Genomic DNA, 20,536 nt, shown 5'->3' with positions numbered 1-20,536 from the left:
AAAGTTTGAAGGTGAGTTTCCTAAACATTTAAAAAATTTGAAAGTGATTGTGCACCGAAACCTTTTAAGAAGACCTTATCAACTTAAGTTTTAAAATGTTTACTAAATAACAAAATAATTTTTTAAAATATGTTAAGTCGTAATGATTTTTGAAAAGTATGGAGTGTTATATATATATATGGAGGGGATCGGGAGGGTTAAACCAAACGGAAACCATGCCAACGAATATTTTCAGTTATTCTAATTCATTATGAATATATGCAAATAATATCTTTATTTTGGGTTAAATCTTGAGGCAATGTTAATTGCAGTTAATATTTATTATTAATATTGCAAATTAACTGATTTAAATATTTATTACATTTTTCATGTTTAATTATAATTAAATAAACATAGTAACTTTTTTTGCGCTATAAATGTTAAGATACCGAATGTGACGCCTTCCCCTTTGTCCCTCGTTCGGGCGATAAGATTTGATTAAGTCCTAGCACTTTAAGGTATAAAGAGAGGCAAACGATCTCATTCTTTGGTTCATCATTCTTTAATTTAAGTAGGGTTAATTAAGTTTGTAGTTAGTTTTAATTTGAAGTTGTATAAATTAGTAGATTAATTAATCTGTTAATTTTTAAAAAAAAAAAAAATTAGGAATTAAGCAAATTAAATAAGTTGTTAATTTTAAGTTGTTAAATTACGTTTATGTAACATAGACTTAGAATTAATTTTAATTTTAATTTTAAGTTTAATTTAACTTTAAGTTTCGGTTTAGTTTAAGTTTAACTTAAATAAAATTTAATTTTAAAGTTTAAATTTAATTTTAAATTTAAGTTTTATTTTAAGTTTAAAGTTTAATTTTTAACTTAATTTAAGTTTCAAGTTTCACATAATTTAATTAGTTTAATTTAGTTTAGTAAATTTTAACTTTAATTTAATCAGAATTAATTTAATTTAATTTTTAGATAAGTTGATTTTAAATTTGATTTTTAACTTTAGTTTTAGTGTTGATTAAGTTAGTTTCAAATAATTTTTAAATTAGTTTTTAGTTTAGATCATTTTTAAGTTAATTTTTAAAATAATTTCTCAAATCATTTTTAAGATAATTTTAAAAACAATTTTTAAAATAATATTTGAAATAATATTTATGATAATTCTTAAGTTAATTTTTAAAATTCTAAAATAATTTTTAGAATATTTTTAAGTTAAAAAGATTAAAAATAATTTTAAGTTTAAAAAGATTTTAAAAAAAAATTAAATTTAAAAACATTTAAAATAATTTTTAAGTTAAATTAATTAAAATAATTTTTAAGTTTAAAATAATTTGTAAGTTAAAAGAATTTTTAAGTTAAATTAATTTTTAAGTTACATTAATTTAAATAATTTTTAAGTTGAAAAATAATTTTTAAGTTAAAATAATTTTTAAATTAAATTATTTCAAAAAGTAATTTTAAATTCAAATTAATTTTTAAATAATTTTTAAGCTAATCTATTTTTTTTAAAATAATTTTTAATTTTTTTTAAGTTATAAAAATATTTTTAAAAGAAATTTTAAACATATTTTTAAAAGAATTTTTGAATAAAAATTTAAATAATTTTCAAAAGAATTTTTAATTGTTTTTAAAGTTTTAAACATTTTTTAAAATGAATTTTCTTAAAAAAAATAATTTTTAAAGAATTTTTAAAGAATTTTTAAAATAATTTTTAAAATAATTTTTAAATAATTTTTAAAAGAGTTTTAAAAGAATTTTTGAATAATTTTTAAATTTATTTTTAAATAATATCTAAAAGAGTTTTTAAAGATTTTAAAAGAATTTTAAAATAATTTTTAAAATTATTTTTAAATATTTTTCAAAAGATTTTTAAAAGAACATTTGAATAATTTTTAATATTATTTTTAAATCATTTTTAAAATAATGTTAAAATAATTTCGAATAATTTTTAAAAGATTTTAAATAATTTTTAAAAGATTTTGAATAATTTTTAAAAGATTTTAAATAATTTTTAAAATGATTTTTAAATAATTTTTAAAATGATTTTAAAATAATTTTTAAAATATTTTAAATAATTTTTAAATAGTTTTTTAAAGATTTTTCAAGGAATTTTTAAATAATTTTTAAAATTATTTTAAAATAATTTTTAAAAGATTTTAAATAATTTTTAAAATGGTTTTTTAATTATTTTAATTAATTTTTAAAATGATTTTTAAATAATTTTTAAAATATTTTTAGAAGAATTTTTAAATAATATTTAAAATGATTTTTAAATAATTATAAAAATATTTTTAAACTAATTTTAGAATAATTTTAAAATTATTTTAAAAATGTTTTTCAAAATTATTTTTCAATTATTTTTGAAAAATTTTAAGAATTTTTTAAAGAACTTTTAGATATATTTTTTAAAAGAATTTTTAAATAATTTTTAAAATAATTTTTAAACATTTTTTAAAAGAAAATTTTAAATAATTTTTAAATATTTTTAAAAATAAATTTAATTTTTTTAAAAAATAATTTTTAAAAAAAATTAAAGAACTTTTAGATAGATTTTTTAAAAGAATTTTAAAAGCATTTTTAGAATAATTTTTAAATTAATTTTTTAAATATTTTTAAATAGTTTTTTAAAGAATTTTAAATTAATTTTTAAAAGGATTTTTAAATATGTTTTAAAAGTATTTTTAAATTAATTTTTAAAAGGATTTTTAAATTTATTTTTAAAAGGATTTTTAAATTAATTTTTAGAAGGATTTTAAAATATTTTTAAACGGATTTTTTAAAATATTTTTATATATTTTTAAAAGTATTTTTAAAATATTTTTAAATTAATTTTTAAAATAATTTTTAAATTAATTTTTAAAAGGATTTTTTGAAATAAGTTTTAAAAGGATTTTTAAATTAATTTTTAAAAGGATTTTTAAAATTATTTTTAAAAGGATTTTAAAATTAATTTTTAAGTAATTTTTTAAATTAAGTTTTAAGTTAAAAAGATTTCTAATAGAAATTTTAATTCAAAATAATTAAATTTTCTTTAGCTTATTTTAATTTGATTTGATTTAAGTTAATTTTAATTAAATTTGCTTTAATTTTAATTAGATTTATTCAATTCGATTTGTGTCGATTCGATTCAATTCGATGTACTTAGTCATCTCACCCGATCTATGTTTTCAATCAGGGAAGCCTATAATTTTTGTGAGATGAAGTTAAGTTCAATTTTTAGGGTTTGATTTAACTTTGTTTTTTATTCAGGTTTAGTTTTGGGTTCAACAAATAGTCATTCTTTGGATAAACTTCTGGGCTATGATGAGTCACTTGGATATCATTATATTAACCATGTCTTCGAGGTTTTCCAAATAGTCCTATCCACTGGACTTAATACAAAACCTTGGTCTAACTGGTTAGGATCCGTAAAGGGTAGTTTCGGTTAGTTCCACTAAACCAAATGCACCAGGTCAAAGTCATATCTTCCTAGACATGCATAGACAAAGCTTCCCTAACGTACTATCATCCAAAACATCACCAGTACCATTGGTCAAGTTAAACTATTATCCTTTTTTACTCTAATCCTAATTACTCTGCCGGGTAGGTTAGTTTTGGATACCCTGTTGGGTAGATTAGTTTTGGAGGTGTCAGCTATTCTGGAATCTCCCCCTGAATTATTGATCCGATTTAGGTTTTAGTTTTAGTTAAGATTTTATTTGTAAATTTAAATTTAAGTTTTTTACTTTTGAATTAATTTAAGTTTTAATTTAATTTAAGTTTTAAGTTTTAATTTTGAATTAATTAAATTGGTCAAATTGTCCTTCTTTAAAGGAGTGTATTTAATGTTTAAATTTTCATTCAATTTTAATTTTATTAAGTTAATTAAATTATCTTTATTTAATAGCTTATTTTTAAAGTTTAAATTTTTATTAATTTTTAAATTTAAATTAATTAAATTGTTTGAATTATATTTATTTAAAGATTTATCTTTTAACCTTTTATTAATTATTAATTTTAAATTTTCTAGATTATCTTTGTTTAATATGTTATTTTGACATTTAATTTTAAGTTTATTTAATTTAGTTTTGATTTTAAAAAGTGTTTCATCTTATCCTTGTATTTTCTTCGCCTTTTAAGTTGATATGATTAGTGGAATTTATTAGATTAATCTTATCATTAAAATTTAATTTTTGCTAATTAAATTATCTTGGGTTTGGATAGGATTTTCTAAATTGATATTGTCTAGATTATTAAATAATTTATTAAGAAATTTATTAATTTTATCTAGATCAATATTGACCTTGTCATCTTTATCATTTGAATTTTCAGATTTGTTTAGGTTTAAATTTGAATTTTTTTGTTTATTAACTATTTTCATATTTTCTATATTCACTAAATTAATTAGATTTGTTTTATCAGAAAATATCCTAGGGGTATTTTTGCAAGTATTGTCATCTATACTATTTTCACATAAATTTTCAGAAATATCCAAATTAACATGCATATTATTTAAACTACTATTAGTAGGGGTATTTTGGTAAATATTACTAACCTTGAGTGCAACCCTTAATTCAATAGGTTTTTCCGTTGAATCTGACTCGAGTCCGAATTCAATTTTGACTTGATTGTCTACCTCCAACGGTTCCTTGTGAAACTTGGTCAGACAGGTCCAAAAGTCATGGGCATCCTTGACTTTTCCTATCCTGCAATTAACTTTGTTAGGTAATAAATCTGAAAATAATTTTATTACCTTTTGGTTTGCTTTTGAGTTTTGTGTTGATATTCTCAATGCCAAGCCACTATCAAAGTCATTCATGAAAATGAAGTTTTCCATCTCCATCCTCCACAAATTGAATTCATGTCTCTCGTACATCGCATATGGAGATAGTTTGTGGATTCTCCATCCTTCTAGAAGAGACATTGGTCTTGCACACAAGGAAACAAACAAAAAAAATCTCAATAATTGGTCTTGGATTAGCAGTACTGGAGAAACAATATAATATTTCACTAATTAAAAATAATAATAAAATACTAATAAAATGTTAATAAAATATTAATAAAAAATATTATTTCAAATTTTGGTAAATGCGATATTTTATTAATATTAACCAACGGTGAAAAAATGAAAATGAATTTTTCAAAAATATTTTTGGAGGAAAAAAATGAAAGGCGTAAAAATATATTTTAAGAACAAAAATATCTAATTGTTCTTTAAAAAGACCCCCCCTTTGTCTGATTGGTGGTTGCACCAAATCAGAGCGGTACCTGCTCTGATACCACTTGTTGGATCGATGAGTTTCGCTAGAGGGGGGTGAATAACAATTTAAAAAAAAATCGAGTAAGAGTACACAGCGGAAAAGAATAAATGAAAAGACAGAGCATCGCTAACACAAGTTGTTTTACTTGGTTTGGAGCCTTCGGCGACTCTTACTCTAAGGCACGCACTCGTTGAGTGCTTTCGTTGGACAATCACTAATAATTCGAAGAATAATTACAGAATTGAAGTACAGGAATTATATAGAGAAAACAAAATCGACAATAAAAAAGATAGAAAAAGAAACAGCACTTTGTCGGAGAGATTTCGCAGCGTCGTAGGAGCACAGGAGAGCAGATTGTAAGTTGTTTCATTGTTGTTTTGCTCTAGCCTTCACCCTCCTTATATAGGAGGTTTGAGGCACCCGGATACCTTCAGGGCGCCCTGAATGTGAGTAGCCGAGCCAACCGGGGTGCTCCATGTGGCAATGCGGTGATAGGGATAAAGTTTGCTTCCGGGGGGTGAATAGTCTTGAAAAATAAATGAATATCTTTTCTCGACTTTTCAAACTAAGTTAGATAAATACTTGTATAATAACAGAAAATAAATTCATAAAATAGAGATAGCGGAAAGAAAGATTTACTTGGTTTACAATTAGAGGATTGCTAATCCAAGACAAATAAAGCTCACTAAAATCTCTTTTGGGCAGAGTAGCCTCTTACAACGTTGACAACTAATCAGAGCATTGCTAATCTAAGACAAATGAATCTTACTAAAATCTCTTTTGGGAGGAGTAGCCTTTTACAACGTTGACAATTCACAAGAGTAGTAAAACAGAAAGAAAACTTGTTTACAAGTATTGTTGTAAGCTACTAAGATAAAGGCTGTATTTACATCCTTGCTTCGGGCACTTGGAAGGGAATTGGGCACCTAGGCATGGATAAAAAATAACTTTTTCATAATAACTCTGCAAAGAAAAAAATTAAATTAAAAAAATACTAATTTTGTTAGAAATTTTATAAGAAATAATATAATGAACAGAAATTGATAAAAAAAAAATTCTATAGATAAAGAATGAAGTTATTTTTTCTAAAAAAATTAATGTCCAATTAATTTGGAGCAGAAATTAAACAAAACGATTTATTTAGAATGTTAGTCAATTTAAGTTAATTTAAAAGTAAGACATGCATAAAAACTTAATCTAAGCATAATTTTGAAACCCAATATAATTTCTTTATTACTGGATTTATCAAGTACTCTTTAGGAATAAACCTTTTTATTATTTATCTGATTTGACCTTTGTTGAATCTATAATACCAACTTAATCCTTGATAATTTCTAGAATTTAAAGTAGTAAAATTTGAACATACAGACTTTTATAAATTTTAAATTTTTTCCTTTCAAGTTAGCATTTTTAATTTTTAATTTATCAAAATCCTCTATTAAGCATGATTTTGTTGAGATTTTTTTTTCTAAATTTTTATTTTTTAATTTATCATTTTTAGTTTTCAATTTGCACATTAATTTAGATATGGATTTTATATTAAAATACATTTGATTAGGAGGTAAGAGTCATACCTCACTTACCATGTCGAATATGAAGCTTGATTCTCCCCCTGCTTACTACATTCATCTGATGTTTCTCCCCCTTCATCGATGCTGGCTTCTGTGGTGCTTTGTTCTTCGTGACTAGTCATCAGTGCTAGTCTAGCGTATGCTTCTATTTTTGACTCGGATGAGCTTTCGTCCCAAATGACCTTGAGATTCTTGTGCTTGTTTTGCTTGGCCCCTTGTCTTTTTCCTTTTTGAGATCTGGGTAGTCCTCCTTTATGTGTCCTTCTTTTTGACACTAGTAGCATCGAACCTTTCTTTTATTTCTTAGAATTTTTCTATTATGCATTTCTTTAAATTTATTAGATTTAAAAAACTTCCTAAACATCCTTACCATATAAGCTTCTTGGTCAGCTTCTAGATCTGAGTCAAACTCAGGTTCATCCTTCTTAGTGGCTCTTAGTGCCAAGTTCTGGCTTGACACTTTTGTTGTACCTACACATCGAGTTTCAAGTAATTCCAAAGTCGAAAAAAGTTCATTTAGGGTACTTAACCTCTAGGTCCTTCGAGATGTAGTAGGTGTCTATGATCGAAGTCCATTCTGGAGTCCTGAGAAAAGCGTTAAGTGCATAGTGTACTAAGTCCCGGTTGGTTAGTATTTTGCCGAGGTTGACCAGTCTAGTGATCAGCTCCTTGATCTTCGCGTATAATTTGGTTACTTTCTCACCTTTTTCTAGATGAATGTTCGTTAGCTTGTTCCGAAGAATGTCCCGTTATGCGAGCTTCGCTTCGGATGTGCCTTCATGGAGTTCCACGAATTTCTCCCAGACATCTTTGGTCGATGTGTAGCTTCCGATGCGATTTACTTCTTGAGGTGGTAATACACTTATTAGGCGATATTCTGCTCTGATATTGGCGACGAAATCACTTTGTTCCATCTTCGTCCAAAGGTACTCCTCTTTTTCTTCACCTTGCTGATCCTTAGGAACTACAAAGTCATATTTTATTATTAAAAGAATTTAAAAATCAGTTCATAGGAATACCTCCATTCGACATTTCCAGTGTGGGAACTCCCCCTCAAATTTTGGCGGGATAAGGCTTGGTCCGACCATTGATTTCTTTGCTTCGGTTGGCGGTTAGTCCTTTTGAAGCATCCTTGCTCTGATACCACTTGTTGGTCCCCTGGAGGCCAGTTAGAGGGGGGTGAATAGTCCTGAAAAATAAATGAATATCTTTTCTCGACTTTTCAAACTAAGTTAGATAAACACTTGTATAATAACAGAAAATAAATTCATAAAATAGAGATAGAGGAAAGAAAGATTTACTTGGTTTGCAATTAGAGGATTGCTAATCCAAGACAAATAAAGCTCACTAAAATCTCTTTTAGGCAGAGTAGCCTTTTACAACGTTGACAACTAATCAGAGGATTGCTAATCCAAGACAAATGAAGCTTACTAAAATCTCTTTTGGGCGGAGTAGCCTCTTACAACGTTGACAACTCACAAGAGTAGTAGAACGGAAAGAAAACTTGTTTACAAGTGTTGTTGTAAACTACTGAGATCAAGGTTGTATTTACATCCCTGCTCCGGGCACTTGGAAGGGAACTGGGCACCTGGGCATGGATAAAAGTTTATCTGCATCGTAACGGATCGTGACGACTTGACTTTGGGATAAGTTTTCTGGTCCGGACGCCTGGACCCGCTCTAGGTGCTTGGACTCGCTCCAGGTGCTCAGACCCTATTAAACTTGATCCGCTGTCGAGGGCGCCAAAAGTGGTCCAGGCACCCCGACCAGCTCCGAGCACCTGAACTCCGGGAGCTTGGAATAGCTCCAGGCACCCTGACCAAAGTCAATAGCAAGTTGACTTTTTATCCGAGCTTCCACTCTGGCTCCGCTTCGCCTGGGTGATTTCGATCATTTGGTAATTGGGCTCACCCGAGCCCATCTTCCGACCTTTTCCTCAAGCAATCTTCCACTTCAGCTTCTAGTCCTTCGGAAATGTCGCATTCTTCCTTCTCGTCCACTAGTGTACTCTTTCACAGCGCCTTGTCTCTCGGACGCACCGAACCCATCGATTCTCTCCCATGTCATCCTTCTCGCTAGTTACATTTTTCGCTCGACTTCCTGTGCTCCTAAGTTTCTGCTCACTAAGACACAAGACATCAAAAGACAACAGGACCTAACTTGACTTGGTTGATCACATCAAAACCTCCACAGGGTACTTACAAATATAACTAGCCAAGATGAATATTATTGCCTGACTGACCAAATGGCTAAAATCCATCTACAAAAAGTCTCAATCTCACATTACGTGGTTCCATTGCAAAAGAGGGAAAAACAACATCAAGATATTTCCATGCAGGAGAATCATACAGATGATACATTATACCTCCATCATGCTCATGCTCATAATGCCAGATTATGTGGCAAGCTGTAGCAGCAGATGCATACAAACGTTGAAGTCTAGCAATTAACGAAAAATAATACATCATTTTCTAAGCAATTTTTTTCTTCTTCTGCCTTGGTATGCGAGTACCATACTTATAACGAGGGTGTGTACAGATTTTACATTCACTCATATTGTTGTCTTCATTCTAAAATATCATGCAGTTGTTTATAAAACAATCAATCTTCTCTACAGGCAAACATAAACCTTTAACCAATGTCTTTGTACTGTAAAAATTATCAGTCATTATGCTATCAGCAGAAAACAATTCTGACATCAATTGGCATATGTCATCATAATATCTTTCTGAAAAATGATGTTTTGCTTTCATATTCAATAACCTTACAGTAGCTGATAGTTAGGAATGACCAGAGGGAATGTCTTCCCACACTTCTCTTTTACTAACCTTTAATGTTTTATATAGTTGTAGATATTCATGTGTTGATGTTTTATCTATATTGGAATAATCAATTGCAACATTCATCACATCATGAACCATTGATTATATTGCAATATCATTAGTTGATAATTCAGGCACAATAAAAGTTGTGACAGATGATGAACCACCAGAAGGCTCAATTGATTTATACAAATAAGGCTTTCCGTGACAATACCAATTGTAGTAATTTGGCAAAAAAATATTTCTACATATATGTTCTTTCACAGTATTCTCATCATGGAAGGTTCTATTCCTATATTTCAAATGATTATACAGACATCGTAACTCAACATCATTCATACATTCTGGATGACTCTTAGCAAAGTTCACAAACTCTTCAACTTCAACAATAAAATCATCTCTAATAAATCGATTTTGTAATCGATTGTACATCCAAACTTTGTTTATAGACATTTTCACCTAAAACTAATAAACTGAGAATTAAAAATTAGCTTAGATTAACATACTAACACAAAACAAATAAAAAGACTATATTATGTTATAGATTAACATACTAACATAACATATACCTAAATTGAACCATGTTAAATAACATAAAGTACAATTTACTAAATTATACTTGAAGATGTATAGTTCAACCAAAGAAGAGCAGCAAATGCTATCTGTTTACATAATAAAAATAATTCTACTTAAATTTATCATAAAAATGAAAAGTTCATAGCAGGAACTACTGCTGCCGGCCGGCACAGGCCGACAAACACAGCATGTGTTGGTGGTTGGCACAGCTGCCAGCATAGCTTCCAGCACAGTAGGTGCTGGCGGTCGACACAGCAGCCAGCAGGCAGCTGGCGGCCACCACAGCCGCCACAGAGGCCGTTTGTATCAGAAAGAGGGAGAGAAAGGTAGGGAGAGGAGTGTTTATTGACGATCAAGAAAAACGGGAGAGAAGGGCTGCTGCGCATGGAAAAATGCGAAGAGCCTGAGGTTGTTTTTATGCCAGCATTACCAACAGAATCTTAATTTCGTTGGTAACCCCAAAGTGGGCTTTTTGACAGAATTAGAATTCCTTCGGTAACCCCGGGACAAAAACACTAAACAAAATGGGGTTTCCGACGGAATTAGAATTCCGTCGGTATTTTTTGATGGAATCTTTCTTCCATCAGAAAAACAAAAGTATTGCCAATAGAATATAGATTTTGTCTGTATACCCGTCGGTATTCCTGATTTTTTTATAGTAATACCAGAGAGAGTAAATGGAAATATTAGAACGAGAACCAGGGAAAGGGTCACTGGCGCAGACACTCCGACGCTTAAGTCAAAACTGTAGCAAAAAATGGAGCAAAAGATTAACAGTAGAATAGTAAAGTAGATAAGTGTATGTGTGTGTAGTATTGCATATCTGGCCAACGGAGAGTACCCCTTTTATACTGACCCTCATAAGCTCTGCAATGATGAGGCGTTATAGAATGTCTAGTGTCAGAATATGTCAAGTAAAGGAAGAGGTATGATCACCCTTAGGACAAGGTTCCATTGCGTGCATATGCCAAGATAGCAGAATATTCTTTGATGAGTAACTGTTATTGTCTGCCAGGATGTTACAACTCTCTAACATTGCTATCTCCTGGAGAAAATCTGATCGGCCCTGTAGCCGACCGGTTGTATGCTGTAAGACTTGCACATGAGAAGTGGGGAGCTAAGCCCCGAAAGTCCGAACCACTCTGGGGCCAACTGACTATATCCTGAGAGACTTGAATAGGAGAAGTGGGGAGCTAAGTCTCAAAAGTTCGACCGACACTGGGGTCGACCAGCTATATACTAAGAGACTTGCACATGAGAAGTGGAGAGTTAAATCGCAAAGGTCCAACCAGCGCTATAGCCGACCAGCTATATACTAAGAGACTGGCACAAGAGAAGTGGGCAGATAAGTCTAGAAGGTCTGACCGACGTTGGGGCCGACCAACTATATGTTGAGAGACTTACACAGGAGAAGTGGAAAGTTAAGTCTCAAAGGTCCGACAGGCGCTGGGATCGACCGACTATATTTTAAGAGGTTTGCTCTTAAAGAGTGGGGAGCTAAGTCTAGGGTGATTCGACCGATTATATACTTAAAGACTTGCCCTTAAAAAGTGGGGAGCTAAGTCTTGGAAAGTCCGACCAGCTTTAGGGTACTGTATCCTGGGAGACTTGTTCTCGAAGAGTATGAAGTTAAGTCCCAAAGGTAAGTGGTCTGTCTGAGTACGTACACCCTGACTACATCTCTAATTTTGACTGTCACCCCAGATAGTCCCTATCAAAAGAAATTTTCATTGCAAGGATATAATCCTCCTTAAGCTATCTTAACCGTTATCACTTGGGTACGGGCTTCTATCTTTTGCTTAACATCCAGCTAGCCTTCTTTTACCTACTGAATCCTCTCGACCTACTCAATATTTTTCCTTGAGTTTTGAATTATGTAGATGGGAGAAAAATTATTACAGTTATCTGCTCTTATAAGTTAAACAAAAGACAAGGAAAATTTTAGCATGCCACATCAGTTGAAAATTCTTAAAAAAAGAAAAGTACTATGGAAGCAATCTAAAAATTTTCTATCAAAATGCAAAATTCAAATCCCATGAATCAATGTTTAAAAAAACACAATTTGAAATCATACGAGCACCATTATTAAAAGAACTATACATAAACATTGCACTTCTATTTTGTAGCTTGCAGAGAGGCTGGGTGGTCTTGTTCTTAAAGAGCGAAAGCAGTCTAGCAGTAGCAGGTGCAACTTTGGAATGACAGTGGAGAGCTGCACAAATTAAAACAGCAAAAGTCGGTCAGCTTTATGCTTACGGTTGTCACTTTAATTGAAAATAAATAAATAAATTTTGATTAAATCGAAGATGAAATTAAAGATGTTGATGCTTCAAAATAAACACAAAGCATAGCCAACGACACGTTTACCCCTATTTTTCTATTTAGTTTCTTCTAAAAAATTGTCACGTGGATCTTCTTCTTTAAACCGGCATGTGTTGTTATCTATCTAAACACGAGGGAATCCATAAAGTGCATAGATACAAACTGATGTTTGCTTGAGCAAAAGAAGAAAAAACATGAAGAACAAAACTTCTTACCTTCCACATCATTCATTGTTGGTTCCCCCAAAATTCTTGTATTCCGCTTTGAGCTCGTGGGTTCCTTGATTCGGTCCTCTCTTGTTGTACACACAAATCTCGTTTAATATCTCTTTTAGGAATTGCTGTTCAAAATAAAATTTTCAACTAAGAAAAACCGAGCAGAAAAAATCAGCATTATTGAAGTAGCTAGTAGTACCTCAGGTTGGTCAGTCTCTTGGACCAATTGCTTCAGCGCCCAATTTGGTTGTCTTTCAAACAGTTTAAAGAGAATGTTCAACATTTCGCCTTTGTCCCTGCGGGTCCTCTTTGCATCCGATCCTTTAGATGGGGTTACTTTTTTCTTGTCCTGTCAAAACATCAAATGACAATTGAATATGAACAATTATCACTAAGGGGGTGTTTGGTTGATGAGTTTGGGAATGAGGGAATGGAATGATAGTAAAAGATAATGTTTGGATTGTGGGTTTGGGAGTCACATTTTGGGAATGATTATCAGATTTATGGGAATCAACCAAACCCATATAACTTGATGGGTTTCATTTCCATTCCTATTCCTATTCCACCCTACTATCAAATCCATATCCATAATCATTCCCATCATCTAACCAAACACTCCCTAAGTCAATTGACAACTAATTAAATGGCAATTGATATGAATTGCTACACAGATAAAAAACTATCACCTTTGAACCAGATGAAATTAGGCCAACCATGCCAGGCATCGGCCTCATAAGCCCTCCATGATCATCATCGATAACCTAAAATTATGGAAGGAAAAAATAATAATAAGGATTTAACTTTGGACATAGAACAAAGAAGAAGTAATAAAATAAGTTGACAAAGCAAAAAATAAAATCAACCTGGACTTTTCTGGTCTTAATCATAGACTTGTTCGTTCTTTCGCGACATATTTTACTATAATCCCTGAAATTTTGAGGCTCCATGTCAAATTTATACTTTACCTTCCCCTCCACCGAGAGCTTTCCTACATTAACAATTACTTTTGTGATTAGACTTCACCAAAAAAAACATGTGTAAACATGCTTCACTAATTGCCAAAGTTTGGCTAATAGTTAATTCTAAAAGGCATTAGAGCACTTGAAGTCAGTGTTTTTATGCCCAATTTTAGTCCCGACAAAAAGAAATGAAAAGACATGCTTACCTTGATTAGACTCAGAAAAAGTAGACATCGGAACAAAATCTTTGGACGCATTCAGTTTATAACTCCTCGGCGCATTACCAGAATCATTTGGAACCATTTCCAAGGTAAACTGTAAATTGGAAAAATATTAACCCTAATCCCAGGCGGCAAGCTAGGCAATTGAACGAACGAGAAAAAGAAGCAGGAAGAAGAGATACATAATTAAAGAGAAAATGCGATTACCTGTTCGGATGAGGGATCGTCGAGGTTGCAGAGATCGATGGTGTGGACGATCTTGGCGACGACGGGGTTGGGGGAGGTGGAGGAGACGGAGCCGGAGGCGGCCGACTGCAATGCCCTCGACGCCGCCGGCGGACACTTCAACAGCCACACCGGTCGCTCTGCTCGCGCCGTATCCAGCGGGATCCCACCATCATCCTCCATCGCCAGAGAAATCAATGAATCAAAGAATAGAACGTTTGCCTCTCTTTATACCTTAAACTGCTAAGACTTAATCAAATCTTATTTGCCTCTCTTTGTATTTTAAAGTGTTAGCCGAGACTTATTCAAATCTTATCCCGAACGAGGGATAATATTTATAGCACAAAAAAAAGTTACTATGTTTATTTAATTATTATTAAACACGAAAAATGTAATAAATATTTGAATCAGTTAATTAGCAATATTAATAATAAATATTAACCGCAATTAATACTGCCTCAAGATTTAACCCAAAATAAAGATATTATTTGCATATATTCATAATGAATTAGAATAACTGAAAATATTCGTTGGCATGGTTTTCGTTTGGTTTATTGCCGAGGGGCACGTGACGAGGACGTTGGCATGGTTTCGCGACGGTCGAGTGCTGCCCTGAATTTTTGAATGTCCTCCATCGATATGATAGGCCTCACGAACAATTGAATTTTTGAAACATCACGTTTGGTATCGATAAATATATTTTGACGTCGAATAAAAACATTGAGGATGTGTTTGATTAGGGATTATTTTGGATAATTTTGGTTATCTATCCAAGGCTAAAATCATATTTGATTTAGGTAATTGATAATTTTATGTTTCATGTCCGACACGTCAACAAAAGAGGTATGCAACCAGGAATCGAAAAATCTTAAAAACTAAGATTTTTCTTGATTCCGGGATTAACAATTTTTTTTACCCAAAATACCCTTGGAAAGAGAAAAATGTGGCAAAAAAGAAAAGCATAAAGAAAAAAAAGAAAAATATAAAAAATAAAATTATAAATTAAAAAAAAATAAAAAAACTATAAAAAATAAAAAAAACCATAAAAAATAAAAAATCATAAAAAATAGAAAAACATTAAAAAAATAGAAAAAAACATTAAAAAAATGAGAAAAAAAATTAAAAACATAAAAAATAAAAACATAAAAAATAAAAACGTAAAAAATTTAAAAACTAAAAATAAAAAAACGTTAAAAAACAAAAAAAAAATAGAAAAATGTAAAAAAACATAAAAAATTTTAAAAAATATATAAAAACTTAAAAAATTAAAAAATGTAAAAAAAACATTAAAATTTGAAAAAAACAAAAAAAAACGTAAAAAAATTAAATTTTTTTTAAAAACTTTAAAATAAAAAAAAAGTAAAAAAACCTTAAAAATAAAAAAATGGAAAAAATATAAAATATAAAATATAAAAAAAAACAAAATAAAAAAATAATATATATATATTTAAATAAAGAAAAACGTGAAAAAAAAAGTAAAAAAAAACGTATAGTTAAGTATAGTTGGTTTTGTAACTGAGGGTAATATAGTAAAATATTAAACTAGGTTATTCATTAAAATCTTCAAACAAATAAGTTTTTGTTACATTACCTACATTGAACCAAACAATATTTGGTTATATTTTATTCCCCATAATATTGGTTATGTGATTTTCTGGTAATCACATAACCAAGGTTATACATGATAACTTGAACCAAACGCACCCTAAAAGAGCTTGCAGATGGTATGCGAGGTTATTTAGGATGTCAACAACCGCACTCGAATATTCGACTTTGGGTCTGAGATGATTTGGCTGATAAGGTCTAGCTGGTGACTAGGTGAAGTTACTATGTTTTCGATGTGGACTTACAACCCTCCCGATCCCCTCCTCTTTTTCTTGTTGAGAGTTGTATGTCGAGCACCCAAGGGTTTTAACATGAAAATTCAAACACATCGACAAAGATTTGTGTATGTTTTCAATGTTAGATTTTATTATCCCTATTAGGAGGATCTATATGTAAGTTGAACATGTTAATACAATTTAAACTTTTTAAAGTGATCTAACTTATGCTTATTGAGTTTCGGGTTATTGAATATGGATTCAATGTGTAGAAACCCTTAGCCGCAAGCCGTTATCATTTATGGGCTGATAACGGATTGGAGGAGGTCTCCAAGGGTTTAGGATAATCTTGACATACTCTTTGTCCCCCATTGTCAAGAAAGTTTTTAGCATCGTCAATCCTAACTCTTTCGGAAGATTAACCTTTCTTCTCCTTCTTCTTTCGTAGGATCGCCGAATTGACAAGAACTACACGAAGAACAATGACAATTTCGCTGCATGCACTCAAGTTATTTGTAATTTATAGTTTATGTATTTACTTTCTTGTGTCATGCTTTCGATGAAACTAGATCATGTCTTGTGTTTTCTCTATTTGAGTTCTTATTTCATTCCTATAATTCATGCGGTTAAAAGAAAACACGAGTTCTATCAATTGGTATCAGAGAAAAGGCTCTATTTCTTCAATTTTATAGCAATACAGTTTAGGTTTTTCTTCGATTTGTTGTGTTCATGCTAGGTACAGTTGTTTTTGTATGAACCATGTTTGATCGTCGAAATTTTTTGATAAGAAAACCTAAGAAAGATTTGATCTTTCATGTTGTTCATGTTGGTACAATTGTCTCTAGGTCAAAGTTGACCAATTTGGCTCGAGCTTGAGTTTTGATGTTTGACAATATATAGAGATTGTATGTGCAATTGTTTATTAGGGAGAATGTTAGTGCAAGTTTCCTCTGGTCAAAGGTTGGCCAGTTTGAAGTGAGAGAGTAGTCAAGGAAGTCAAGGTTGATTGAATACTTGACTGGGAAAGTCCTAACTGGAGGTTAGGCAAGAGCAAGCCCAATAGGATGGTTGACAGAAGAACAAAAACTAAGTGGGTCAATGTTGACCGGACACTTAGTGTGAAAAGTCTCGGTGAGTGAAGTTGGACAGTGAGAAAGTCCTGGTGAGTAAAGCAGAAATTAGGAAGCCCTGGTGAGTGAAGTCAGGTAGTGGGAAAATTCTAGTGAGTGAAGTTAGGTTGTGAGAAGTCTCGTTGAGTGAAGTCGGGCAATGAAGAAAGTATTGGTGAGTGAAACTAAGCAGATGAAAAGTCCTACTGAGTGTAGCCAGACAGATGGAAAGTCCCGGTGAATAAAGTCGGGCAGTGTGGAAAGTCCTGGTGAGTGAAGTCGGTCAGTTGGAAAGTCCTGATGAGTGAAGTCGGATAATTGGGAAGTCTCGGTGAGCGAAGTCGAGCAGTGAGAAAATCCTGGTGAGTGAAACTAGATAGATAGGAAGCTCTGGTGAGTAAAGTCAAACAATGGAGAGTCTAGATGGGTCAGCGATTGACCAAACACCTAGTGATTGGAAAGTCCAAGTAGGTCAGCGATTGACCAGACACCTGGTGATTGAAAAGTCCAAGTGGTTCAAAGGTTGACCAGATACTTGACACGAGATAATAAGTCCAAGTGGGTCAAAGGTTGACGGAACACTTGGAACGAAGAGAAAAGTCCAAGTGGGACAAAGGATTGACCAAACACTTGGTAGAGAAGTCCCATTAGATCAAGGGTGACCGGATGCTAGGCGATGAGGAATCCCAATAGGTCACGGTTGATCAGATGTTGGGTAAGGAACCCTAAGACTCTAGTTAGGAGCTAGGGCTGCTAAATCGATTATGACAATCGATTTGGTAGACCTTAAGCGATTAAGCACTATGCTTAGTCACTTGAGAGCTTATAGTCAGATCAACCAATGAGGTGTTGAATCCCTTAGGTTAAGGATTCAACAAATCTTAAACAATTAAGACAATCACTTAAGAAACCTTCTGTTCGAAACAAAAGGTTTCCAAATTGATTACTGTAATCGATTGGGACATCATAAGCGATTGGAGCAATCGCTTACGAAACTTTCTATTTGAAACATGGTAAGTGATCAGGGTGATCGCTTAAGAGCTGTTTTTCGCGAAAGCACAGAATGACGTTGAATCGATCTGGCAAATCGATTTAACATGACTTAAGTGATTGAGGTAGTCACTTAAGTTTAAAAATATAGTCATTCTGAGTAGGTTGTAGAGGTGGTAATTGCTTAAGGAGAATCTTAAGTGATTCAAAGGTGGTCGAAGAGCCTTAGAAAAGGGTTGACGCAAGCATTATTTTATACCTCTCTCGCTCACAATTTCTCAACTACACATAGCTAGTTCTTAGAGACTTAGAGTGAAGTGCTACATTTCCAAGTTAATCAAGAGGTGTTTCCAAGCAAGAAGAGAGCAAGCTAGGGTTTCATTATTGTAATCTTGTAAGCTTTCATTTGCATTAGCTTCTCATCTTCTTATTCTTGTATTTCTTCATGTGTGAGTTTGTACGAAGCTTTTCCACCTTTAGATTATTTTTGAGAAGGAGTTCTTTCATAGTGTATGTATAAGAGAGGGTCGGATCCTTGGATTAGCCACCTCAAAGAGGTAGATACCAAGTAAACACAAGGAGTTAGCATTGCTTCTAAGTTTTCGCTGCGCAATCAAAATAATCAAAAAATCGAAGCGATTCACCCTCCTCTAACTCAACTGGTCCTAACAGTTCAAGTATTTCATGATGAACACGAAGAACAGTGGTGAACCACTGTTGTCTTCGAGAAGAACCGCCACGATTAACCTAATTTTAGACCAAATCGTGATGACTTAATCGATTCCCATATATTGTGTTCATTATTTTTGGCGATTAAAATTCCTTCCAATCGATGGGATTTTCATGTAGAATTAAATATTAAATAGTGATCCATCAATGAATTAATTAGTATTAAATAATGATTAAATTATAGAATTTAAAAAGAAAACTTTAGCTTCTTTTGGGCATACTCTATATATGATAATGTCGTATATAGTAGACTTTTAAATCAATTGGGTAAAACTAAATTATTGTCATATGATATCAATCGATTGATAAGCCTAATTTAGAATTATTAAGGTTCATTAAGTAATTATCTGCTAGGCTTAAGTTCCTAGTGTTTTCTTGGATTTATCAATATAACATACTACTAAGTTGAACTATTATATCGGCCCAAAAGAAGATATTTTAAGTAGGTTTAGTGTATTTTGTATTGGTAGACATATATTTATGTTAAGAATAATCAGCTTGCATTTCTCTACCAAAGTCTTTATAGGGTGAGACATTCAAAACTATAGTTTACCTATTCAATAGAGTACCATTAAGACAGTAATTAAAATCTCATTCAAGATGTAGATAGATAGACAACCTAGCATTAAACATTTACAGGTCTAGGATTTTTCCATTGAGGCTAGGCCATACAGGCCTAACGAAAGTAAATTGAATTCACAAATAGTTAGCTGTAATTTTGTGGGTTACTCTGAGAAATCAAGTGGGTATAAATTTTACGATCCCTCTAAGAAATCCTTCTTTGAAATGGAAAACGCCAATGAAGTATGTTTTAAGGAAAGCGTTGGTGATCCTCTTGTGGTCACTATTAGTACGATCAGTAGTTTAGTTACCATACCGCACATTATGGATATTGCACATCTAGTGAGTGTAGTGAATCAAGATACTCTCATGACATCTCCAATGCAATTAGAGGAGTCTACCACTAAATTGAGATATTATATCATATTGATGAGCAAGTATCTCAACTACCTCAAACGCAAGTGTCTTTAAGGCGATCTACAAGGGAATGGAGAACCATGAATTCTCATGATTATGTTTATCTTCAAGAGTATGATTTTGACATAGGGTTTGAAACTGTTCATGTATCTTATGAAGAAGTCAAACAATGCTCTAATCCTGAAAGGTGGATTAATGTCATGCAAGAAGAGTTGAAGTTTATGGTAGACAATGACGTTTGAAAACTTGTTGAATTATCTGAAGGTAAGAAGCCCGTTAGATGCAAATGAATATTTAAAATCAAGCAGGATTCAAGGGGCAATATCAAAAAGTATAAGGTTCATCTTGTTGACAAGGGATACACTCAGAAGGAAGACATTGATTACAAGAAGACTTTCTCACCTGTGTCGATGAAAAACTCCCTTAGGATAATCATGACACTTATAGCTCATTATGATTTGGAGCTACATCAAATGGACGTAAAGACTGCATTTCTCAGTGGAGACATAGAAGAATCTATATATATGGCACAACCAGAGAACTTTGAGGGTAAGGACTCAAAGCACCTAATTTGTAAATTAAATAAGTTCATTTATAGTTTAAAACAGGCATCCTGACAATGGTAAAAAAAATTTGATCAAATGGTTATCCCCGTTGATCAGTACATATATGTCAAGTTTAATACGAGCAAGTTTGTTATAATTGTTCTGTATGTGGATGATATATTGCTTACGAGTGATAATAAAGGTATACTGCACGAAATCAAGTCATTTCT

At 31.6% G+C, this 20,536-nt stretch overlaps 1 pseudogene; it reads right to left on the bottom strand.

Moving 5' to 3' along the window:
* Window positions 1–12,301: 12,301 nt before the first annotated feature.
* Window positions 12,302–14,318, bottom strand: LOC121978661 (annotated as a pseudogene).
* Between the last annotated feature and the right edge of the window lie 6,218 nt (window positions 14,319–20,536).

Source organism: Zingiber officinale, chromosome 4B, assembly GCF_018446385.1.
Source record: "Zingiber officinale cultivar Zhangliang chromosome 4B, Zo_v1.1, whole genome shotgun sequence".
Classification (NCBI taxonomy): Eukaryota; Viridiplantae; Streptophyta; class Magnoliopsida; order Zingiberales; family Zingiberaceae; genus Zingiber; species Zingiber officinale.
The sequence above is the reverse complement of the archived record's forward strand: the minus strand, read 5'-3'. Positions and strand labels throughout refer to the sequence as shown.